The sequence below is a fragment of the Lactuca sativa genome, chromosome 4 (genome assembly GCF_002870075.4).
Source record: "Lactuca sativa cultivar Salinas chromosome 4, Lsat_Salinas_v11, whole genome shotgun sequence".
Lineage (NCBI taxonomy): Eukaryota > Viridiplantae > Streptophyta > Magnoliopsida > Asterales > Asteraceae > Lactuca > Lactuca sativa.
The window spans coordinates 199009119-199020717 of NC_056626.2; the positions used below are offsets into that span (position 1 = coordinate 199009119).

At 35.9% G+C, this 11599-nt stretch overlaps 1 non-coding gene across 1 annotated transcript; it reads right to left on the reverse strand.

The window, feature by feature from the left end:
• Window positions 1–238: 238 nt before the first annotated feature.
• On the reverse strand, window positions 239–345 carry LOC111888488 (small nucleolar RNA R71). The gene has a single exon (XR_002849238.2). It is a non-coding gene; the product is annotated as a small nucleolar RNA R71 (small nucleolar RNA).
• Window positions 346–11599: the final 11254 nt, after the last annotated feature.

Consider the following 11599-nt stretch of genomic DNA (forward strand, 5'->3'; position numbering starts at 1 on the left):
CATTTTTCGGGAAAGATCATGAGGATGCTTTTAAGCATCTAGATGAAGTCAACGACATTGCGGATTACTTTAATGTCCCAAATGTCAACAAAACACAGTATTGCCTAGGATGCTTCCCATCACTTTCAAAGGAGCTGCTAATGAGTGGTTGAAAGCACTCCCACCGGGTACAATCACCACTTGGGCTCAAATGCATGAGCAATTCCTGGACCAGTTTTACCCGCCATCTAAGATAGCGAAACTCAAGAAGGCAATAGCCAACTTTGAGCAATAGCCGGGGGAGTCACTATACGAAGCATGGGAGCGGTACAAGGGCTTGCTCAGAAATTGCCCTCAACATGACCTAAATGTGCAGCAAGAGATGTCAATCTTTTATGATGGGGTCAATGTGATGACAAGATTGTTGGATTCATGTCTAAGTCCATAACTATAATTGGTAAGACTTGACCCGACCCGACATGGTCCATTTGGGTTGCATGGCATCATGCACTTGGATAGACTATAATGAGAGAAATAAGACACTTATGGTTATTAATATATTATAAGTTCTAGTATATTAATAATAAGAATAATAAGATTATTTAATTAGTATTGATCAAGAATTAATCTAGGCTTAATTAAGTGATCAAAAGAAGACTAATTAAATATATGGGTTGATTGTGTAAATCATCCATACTTGTATAGTGAGTTAATGCTCCATGGATAATCAAGTTGGGCAAAAACCCATAGGATGGTCCATGGATGCTCCATGGTGTATTTGAACCCATGGATCCAAGGAAATGGAAAGTCATGACAATTAGGGTTTACCCTAATTGTAACACTATATAAAGATCTTATTCTTGACAAAATCGGCCACTAGTGAGAGTAAGAAAGGGCTAGCCGATTTTCATGAATTGTAGAATTCTCTCAAGTCATTCCATTTGTATTTGGTGTTGTGTGAACCATTTGAGGTGTCACACTTGGGGCACTAGGCACTCAAGCTTCATGAAGACTTTCTACATCTAAGAGGTACGTATTCTATCTTGTTACACTCATTGTTTTGTATGCTAGATTAGGATAATACCTTGGAAGTTCTTATTAGCATGTATAATAGAGAAAACATAGATCCAAGGTATTTAGAGTTGCATGTACACTTAGGAGTGTTAGAATGCTCATAACCCAACAGTGGTATCAGAGCCTAGGCTTGTTTTCTTGTTACACTTGCAAATGGAGCTGAAAAATTGAGTTTTGATGCTGTCTGCCCAGCAGACTCGCCAAGTCCATGAATGGACTCGCCGAGTCCAAGGCAAAAAGCATCCAACTTGCCGAGTTGGTTCGTGCACTCGACGAGTTGGACCCCCCGACAGCATAAATTCGACTTTTTTGGCTGGAATTGGACTAGGAACATTAGCCTAAGATGTTTTTGAACTTATAAACTTGTTTTTGATGTGGTAATGTTCATGCTAATCCAATTACAAAGATAATTGTCAATAGATTCATGTTTTGTATTAGTTTAAGGTTTAGACTAATTACATGAAAAAGTTTGATTTGAATTATCTGGTTCTTATGAGTTGCTTAGATTAATAGAAAGTTGAGTGAAATAGTTTTTTTCAATCCAAATTAATCTAAGAGGTGATTCTAAAATGTGTTTTTGTAACTTGTCCTCAAGTTATATGAAAAGTCACATTTAAGCTTCATAAAACTCATAAAAGTTGGCAATGGTTACAAAAGATGAAGAGTCTTGTCCTTAAGTTATGGAGGTTCAAGAGTCACTTCATTAATAAATAAATAAATAAAGTGTAACCTTAATTAATTCCATAAGTTATAAAATAAAGAAAAGTAATTATTTTATTAGTTTAAAGTCTTCCATAACTTGTCCTCAAGTTATGGAACTTGAAGAGTTTTTGGATTAAAACTACTTTAAACACATAAATCATGGAATTAATTAGTTTTGAATAGTTTCAAAACTTGCCCTCAAGTTTTGGAATTTGTAAAGTTTTCTCTTATGAATACTTTAATTCGAAGTTAGCCCTTAGAATTTTGAAAGTTAAAATTCAACCCTTATACTTTATAATATTATAAGTTAATAATATATATATATATATATATATATATATATATTATATATATATATATATATATATATATATATATATATATATGTATGTATATATATAAGAGTAAAGTCAGTCTTACCGCTTGTACGCCTCATTCACGAAGCCGATCTATAAGGTGGGTATAAGGTTGTTGCCTATAAAATGGCAACTTAATGGGTTTCCACTCTCACCCACTGCTTACTTGACTGATGGAGGGTCGTTAGCCGAACGGGTTTGTCAGGACTATAATTCTCCCTTCATTAAAAGTATTAAAGATAAATACTAAGTAACTAAACTCTTAATAATACCCAATCCTAGTTACTTAGGAAAATGTGAATAAGGTGCTAATCCATGAAATTACACTTTGGACTTTGTTTAAGTCGGTTAGTGGAGCATGTGTGGTTAACCGACACACTAACTCGTATTTAACAAGGTAGGCAAATGGTAACTTAATGTTTATCATAGTATCGATGGAGCGTGTGTGGTTGACCGGCACATCGATTGAGGGGTAAACACTTAAGGGTACCAAGTAATTTGCATGGTTACTTCACACCTTGTTTTGTGATCCTCGGCATCCCAGTCACAAAACCTGAAGGGCACACTCGAGATTGAAACATGTCATTTAACAGTTCAATGAATCTCAAAGATCTAGGAGTTCAAAAGCCAATTAAAACCTAATAATACATTTCGTTTATCTTGGTGGAAATTGGTGAATCGTCATTCACCTACCTTCAAATATTTTATAGCTAGGATTACGGCATACCTCTTCTAAGTTATAAAATAGTTTGTTGGGTCCTAGCCTTAATATTTCAGATTGGGTGTCATATTAAGGACTTAAGATCAACTATCTTGAATATCTCCCAAAAGATGTCTGGTTTAGAAATTTATGATCTTCCCAAATCTCTTGAAACAAGCTTTCCTAAATGAATATGATGTCCCTTGGAAATCATACTTCATTCACCTCCTCCAATTATTCTCCCCAACTCACAAGTTCTTGAAAAGTTTAAGGTCACTCAAGCCCAATTGGCAAGGCAAGGTCTTGGTGTGGTCACGTCTTGGAGATGTAGTCACATATTGACAAGCCAGGAGAGTTGGGTGTCAAAGTCTTGAGAAAGTTGGTGTTTCAATCACTTTCTAAGTCACATAGCGAGTTCCTTTGGGAAACCTATGAAACAGACTATGACAAGACCCTAAATGATCTTATCTATTTGTTAAGATCAACTTCCTTAAAACTTGATGGACATTGACAATAGTGACACAGGAAATCCAGAAAAGCATTCTCTTCCCAATGGAAAGGGATCGGCCATAGTCAACTCGGTTGACCAAATGGTAAAGAGAAAAGCTAAGTCTGTGATAGTCCCGCGTACCATTATCAAAGGGTCCATATATTTATATTGCTAAAGGAAGGGACATTGGTTACGAATCTGCCAAATTTACCTAAAGATGTTGAAGTCAATAAGTTTGACTCTACTTCAGGTAAAGTCCACTATCTAACTCTGCTAAGTTTCTAATCTGAGATTCTTGATACATGATGTGACTGGGTCACATGTTGAGGTTTTAAGAATCAAAGAAAAGTAAAGAAACTTAAAGAAAGAATATGCTGAATCTGATCGCGTAGGTGGATTTCTATCGCGTAGTTTGAAGATCGGATTCTTGAGCTACTTCTTAGGAGTTATGAGATATTGCTTAGGAATAGATAACAACAAGTTTTCATATGGATTGTAAGGATAAGTTTTTCCGCAAAGTTTTAAAATAAAAGGAAATTTTTGATTTTATTTATTTTAAAATATCCTTACAATGGCATTTGAGGAGAAATTGTTGCTTATATGATTCCATTAATAGCAAGCGTGGAAATATGAAATTGATTCTTTCATTTGTGGTAATGTCTAAATTTACCAAATAAGGAAAGATTCTCATCACCCAAGTTTCAATTGGACCGGAACTTGGAATCATGCAAGTTGTATAACATGATGAATGAGAACTTTCAAGTATTGGAAAATTAAGACTAATTACTTGTTCACATGGATGTGTGAGTCAAGTGAAGGACTAAGGGATCGAGTACACATTCTTGTGCACTGGTCAAGTCCACCACAAAAGATTGATAAGACTATTCATCATAGTTTACTAAAGCTCAATAAATATGATTATACTTACAAGCTTAAGTGTAACTCTGAGACATTGGAAAAGGTTCCAATGTATGGCAGAGCGAATAAGAAGAATCAAACTAGGCAGAAGGATAAAAGTTTCTCAAATCTGAAAAGATGGGAGAGTACTTTAGTATCAGTTTTGTGATCATCTTAGTGATTAAGAAACCATATCAAAAATTAGTTCTCTAAGGAAAATCTTAGTGCATTCATATGACTAAGAAGAGGAACTTGAATTGTTGAAGTGGGTAAAACAAGAAGATGAGTCATACTTCGTTCCAATACAAGTCTTAGAGTCATACTCCAAGATTGTAATTTGAGTGACATGTCTTAAAGAAGGTTTAAAACACTTGTCAAATGTAAGGGTAAAAGATTTCTACCCTTGTACATTTGAAATTGGTAAGTTGTGATGTTTTGGATAAAACAAAGACCAACTTAGGCCAATTGTGTGAAGTGTTTGTCTTGATTAGAATCCACACAATCCCTTGAATATTTGACAAGGAAGTCTTATAGGTCAAGAGGACAGTAGGAGTCTTAAAGGTCTTGAAAGTCTCAAGAACTAATCAAGAATAAAACCTGAAGTTCTTCACTAGCACACGACTTGGGGTTTATAACCTATCGTGTTGACATATTCTGTGCCCATTCCAGTTAAAGTTGGTTTTGCATATGAGTTCTTAGAGTTCTCAATTAGTTGCACAACAACTTGGAAGCAATGGCAGGCCCTTGAGCTGCCAAGTGGCAAGAAATTAAGATTGAGTTCAGTCCATATGAGTGTAGATTTGTCATTATCCCTGTCTTGTGACTATGGTTTTGACAATTCACATGGATAAGAAAACATACACCAGTAAATCTAAGTGTCATAAGGTTTCTCTCTGATTCATGAAAATGATGGTGAGGAAACACTTTCACTAAGTAGATTTTAGCTAGATAGCAATTGTGATATTTGCATTCTCAAAGTCGTTAGTGGAGCGTGTGTGGTTTACTGGCACACTAACCTGGACTTGTGAGAAGTGGCAAAAAGGTCTAACCATTATGATTACGGCATCCCTCTTCATAATTGTTTAGACACACAAGTGTGCTATCTAAGGGAAGGTGTATGATTTTGATGAAGTTTTATCAAAACAATCTAGCATCAGAAATCTGAACTTTGGTAAGAAAGTCAATGAAGTATTGATTTCTGAGTACATGTCAAAGCTAGTGGGAGCATAAGTGTTATTCTAATAATCATCATGTTAATGGGAGCATGATAATTATGACAAGTATTGCAAGTTAGCAATGTTAATTATAGAAAACAAAAGGTTTCAATTGGAAAAAGTTGTTTTGCTATAATTAAGGGAGAGGAAATTATACTTCATCTCAAATCTATAAGCTTAGATCGTGAGGTTTTAATCATTTAGTCAAGGATATATATATATATATATATATATATATATATATATATATATATATATATATATATATATATATATATATATATATGAATTTCATGTTGGAATGGCTCAACATAAGGAATTTCTGTATATGGGTCCATTATTTGCATTCTAAAATTCAAATATGATTACGGCATCCCTTTTCATAATCTGAATTATGAGAACTTGGCAAATACAAATGGAAATGTTATAGCAAAAGACTGCTTTAGTCTTTATGTGAGACATCATGAATCGATTCCCGTATGCTTCGGATATAGGATCGATTACATGTGCTATATTCATCCTTTCTAAAATTTTCCAAATGCCTGGGGCATTAAGAAGGGAAAAGGTTTAGAACTGGACATGACTAAAAGGATTAAACAATTGTCGAGGACAATCTAAGGTTTACCAAAGATTGGTTGCTCAAGGACAGTTGGAAGTATAGTGATAATTCTGGAAGGACCATATTGACATAATCTGTAAGGAGGCAACTCTTGTTCAGAAGTGATAGTCAAAATGGAATCTGGAAACGTTTCAAAGTTAGAATTTTCAATCTGTTTAAGATTAGGAAACTTAGTGCAAGAAGGATGTTTCCAAGGAGTTGATCTCCTTTGGAATACTCTATAATGATTGTTGTCAAGTCTTTCTGACTTTGTGCATAATCATTACAAGAAGATCAATGCATATAAGTTTAGAATCTAACAGATTTCAGTAAATGGCATGAGTTTGGAATTCTTGCATTTGTAGTAAGGATTTGGGAGTGTGAAAAGAGAATCATTGAAGTTATGTTCAATTGATCTAGTTCACAAAGTAAAGATCATAGACAAACATAGTATGCATACTTGGTGTATGGCATGACTAGTGTTTAGAAAACATAGTGTACATGCTTGGAGCATGGGACAACTATTGTTTTAAATTCAAGAATAAAGTTGATAGCTGAAACAGTATACAATGAATAATGTGTAATCATATGGTGATAAATAAAAGGTGTTTTATTTATGTTCATAGGTTTTGATACCATATTGGATTCAATTATTATTGTGTTTCACTTTGCGTGTTTTGTCTTCCAGATAAACTAGGTTATTCTTCCGGAATGACTAAGTTATTCAAACCATCCACAGTCGGTCATATGTTGGAAGTAGATATGAATTAAGACTGTCATGGGTTGGCTTGTATATGTCTAAGGTCTTGGACAAAGGGCTACAACACTCATGAGTGCTCATAAGTTGTGAGTATTGGATTCAACCCGCGCTCATTGGAATCACTTCATGGATTTTATCACGAGTGATCATGGGACGATAATATCATATATTCTTCAAACCTAGAGATATGAGTTGTTACTATGAGTTGGTTGTACATTGATTGCACGAAAACGCATTCGGTAACTCGGTGCTATAAAACGTGCCTTTGTGTATGATTCAACAAGTAGTAGAACAAGCCATATGAGTCGAAGTTTATCCATTTCTTTTACCTTCGGGATAAAAGCGATATCTATGGGCCCCTCGATGATTTGATGATGAAAAATGGAAGTGCTCGGCCGGGCCAGGACTGATTTGATTTGTTCAATTAGTCAAATCGTCATAAATCGGAAATCGGGAAACAACAAATGGACATAGAGAATGATTATAATCCATGTCTCAGTTCATATGATATCTAGAATGGAGGAATATATGATCCCTTATCTAATGGACAAGTCATTGACAAAGGTCAGAGTTCATCGACAAGGTCAGAGTTTACAGAAGCTTTTGAGAGCTACGATTGCCAGTTGGTTCCTGAAGTCATACGCAATAATAGTTTTAGACTTATCCAAGTGGGAGACTATTGGATTAATGTCTAAGTCCATAACTATAATTGGTAAGACTTGACCCGACCCGGCATGGTCCATTTGGGTTGCATGGCATCATGCACTTGGATAGACTATAATGAGAGAAATAAGACACTTATGGTTATTAATATATTATAAGTTCTAGTATATTAATAATAAGAATAATAAGATTATTTAATTAGTATTGATCAAGAATTAATCTAGGATTAATTAAGTGATCAAAAGAAGACTAAGTAAATATATGGGTTGATTATGTAAATCATCCATACTTGTATAGTGGGCTAATGCTCCATGGATAATCAAGTTGGGCTAAAACCCATAGGATTGTCCATGGATGCTCCATGGTGTATTTGAACCCATGGATCCAAGGAAATGGAAAGTCATGACAATTAGGGTTTACCCTAATTGTAACACTATATAAAGATCTTATTCTTGACAAAATCGGCCACTAGTGAGAGTAAGAAAGGGCTAGCCGATTTTCATGAAGTGTAGAATTCTCTCAAGTCATTCATTTGTATTTGGTGTTATGTGAACCATTTGAGGTGTCACACTTGGGGCACTAGGCACTCAAGCTTCATGAAGACTTTCTACATCTAAGAGGTATGTATTCTATCTTGTTACACTCATTGTTTTGTATGCTAGATTAGGGTAATACCTTGGAAGTTCTTATTTGCATGTATAATAGAGAAAACATAGATCCAAGGTATTTAGGGTTGCATGTACACTTAGGAGTGTTAGAATGCTCAAGGACCGTTGACAAAGACAACTCCTTGATTCTCAAGGACCGTTGACAAAGAAAAATCCAAGGGAGGTTAAGGAGTTAATTGAAGAATTCGCGAAACACTCTCACGAATACCACAACCAGAGGCAACATGGAATCAAAGGCGATGGTGGGGCCCAAACTGAAGAAATTGCAGCTGTCATGGCCATGCTGAATAACATGGATCACAGGATAACAAAAAAGGACCAGTCGATACATGCCATAAGAGTAGGGTGTGAGAGATGCAGTGGTCCACACTTGACCAAGGACTACAATGTAAATGAATTTGGGAACAGAAAAGCTCAAGTGTGCTACTCTAGTGGGGACAGATTGGATGAGGAATGGAGGAAACCGAAGAAGGAGTGGCTGCCATATGAAGAGTATAAGAGGCAAAAAGAAGAGAAATATAGGCAGACAGGTTGAGGCCTATATCAAAAGGAGCAGTCACCGGCCGAGAAGAAACCGACTTAGAGACCATTTTGATGAAGTTTATGGAGGCTTCGGAAAAGAGACACGATGCCACTGATTCCACTATCATGGAACAACAAACATTGATAAAGAACCAGCAAGCCTCCAACCATAACCTTGAAGTACAATTTGGTCAACTAGCTACTCTAGTTCATGAAAAATTGTCCCCGAAGAATCCCGAAGTAAAGACCCAATCTCACGTAATGGCCATTGATACTGAAGAAGATGCAATATTTGAGTTCCTAGAGGGATTGGAAGAAGAACCGAAGCAGCTCAAGAAATCAAGGATCGAAAATGGAGAAAGTGTTGAACCAGGCTCGCTACGACGTGGCACTCCTCTGGACACGACGTGGCGCAAGTATGATCAAAAGTCCTTTGAAACCATTCCAGCTTATCATCCACCTCTGCCATTTCCCACCTGAGCTACCCTCAGTCAACTGGAGAAGGAGCATTTGGAGTTCGTAAAGCATGTGAAGGGGATCCCAATTAATACCCCCTTTGTCGAGTCCTTATCCAAAGCTCCCGAGAACCAGAAATTACTGCAAGACTTGATAGATACGCGAAGGCAATTAAAGAAGCAGTCTATAGTGATTCTAAGTGAACAAACTTCGAAAGCTGTGTTGGGAGAAACACCAGAAAAAATGGGGGATCCTGGACGCCTCACTCTTCCATGTGAGTTTGGGAATAAAATGAAGGTCAATGCTTTAGCCGATTCTGGGGCTAGCATTAATTTAATGCCTTTTTCATTTTATCAAAAATTGGAGATTCAGAAGATGAAGGCTACAAAAATGAAGATTCACATGGCGAATCGTTCGGTGACACAACCCCGCGGCATCGTGGAGGATATTTTGGTGAAAATTGGAAAATTTGTTTTTCCAATAGACTTTGTAGTCTTGGACATGAAAAAAGATCCGGATGTTCCAATAATCCTTGGCCGGCCATTGCTTAACACTGCTGGAGCCCTAGTTGATACCCGCGAGTACAAACACTTTATATGTTTAAAACTCCTTATTACATTTACTCTGTGTATTACATTTCAAACTTATTTACAATTGTCTTTCAAACAAATGTTCCTTTATACTAAACCGTTTTATCAAACTCATGCCTTCAAAACCCTTTTATAGATCGACATCAAGTCGATCTTTTCTTAGAAAATATTTATGTTCAAAGGTTTTTACAAAACTTATTTTATGCTTTTATATTATAAATTGCATGCCTCTATATGAATGGTTATATAAGTAATGTTTAAAAGACTTAGGAAGGCTATCCACCTTGTGTCCTTTTCCTCGATTTGGATGTGGGCTGATACAATATCGGGTACTCGTCCAAAGGTCGTTTAAATATTAGTTATATATCATGTGTACATATATAGTCATAAAAGGTATTTCCAGTTCATCCAATTCCCTTGGGTAGCAAGGGGATACATCCATGTGCATATGTACCAGTTAGATTACTAGTAAACTACCATATGGGTAGTTTAGGAAGATACTAGAACTATTACTAAAACGCAATATCATACAATGAGTCAGTTCATTCATGAGTCTATACTTGCTAGATAGAAAGCACGTACATTACAGCTAGAACATTACAGTACATTACTATACTTGCTAGATAGAGAGCACGTACATTACAACTAGAACAGTTCAGTACATTACATAAACATAAATACGTTAACAAAACTGTAATCCTGTATCGGAGCATGCTTTATATGTCATTGCCCGAGTTGTAGCCAGAGTCTCTTGGAGGGAGAGCGTGAGTTTGCGTATAGATCTATACTGGATTGACTATCCTACACCTTGCTGCTAGCTACAGCCGGACCTGCATGTCTGCGGGTGCCAAACGTCATTTCTTTTTATGACCATACTTATGTCATTGTTACCAGTCAATAGTATGGTGCAATTAATCACATGATAACCTTAATATAAATTCGGTTTAAGGTAGTTAGTACAACAGTAGTTCTTATAGCGCTACATTTTAGTACTACATTAATTTTCCCTGTAGATATAATTAGTGATCTTTTCACTTAAACTTTAAATGTAAAAACTATATTTAATTAATGATAGTTACACTTGGGAAAATTACACACTTTTACAAGAAACGAACATTGAGAACAGTTAAGTCTTGGTAGAAGACTACATTGAGAACAGTTAGGTCTTGGTAGAAGACACCCTTATATAATAGTAGGAATCATAGGGATTTCTAGGGTTTTTTAAACGTTTATAGTTGTTTTACAAACGTTTTTATACTTACAGTTCATATACAAACATTTTCTTTGTTAGGTCCAGATTTGTGTTGCGTCTTTTGGGCTCATTAGCTAGTCCATGTTTTGTCTCTGGTATGGGCCTGTCCATCCGTGAGTTTAGTTTAGGGTTTATTATATATAGATGCTTGCATGCATTCTTAACGTAAGATTGAGATAGATTTGATAGCGTACAAGTTCTTATCTTTTGTAACCCTAGAATCCTCTACAACGGAAGTTCTTCATCGAGCTCTGCTGAGGATTGAGTTAATCAAATCATTCGACACATTCAGATCCATACTTGTGTTTTTCATTACTGTTTCTGTTTTATTATTTTACCTGTTACAAAGATCTAATCGATCAAAGAGTTTTCGAACTCATCAATTGGTATCAGAGCAGGAGGCTGTGTAATTCACACACATCTTTTCTGTGAAAGAAGCGATTAGGGTTATTCCGCATTAACTGATATTTATTGAGCCGTCACTCCATAATTGACGTATCTCAACATTTATTCGTTTTGCCCTAATATTACATATTACAAGTCTGATCTCTCAAACAGGTTAAACGATCAAGCATGGACGATTCTCAATCTAATCCTATGAACATCTCGAACAAAATTGGATCAACGACGAAGATTCCTATTCTATACACCCAGGATTACAAAGTTTGGGCACATCAT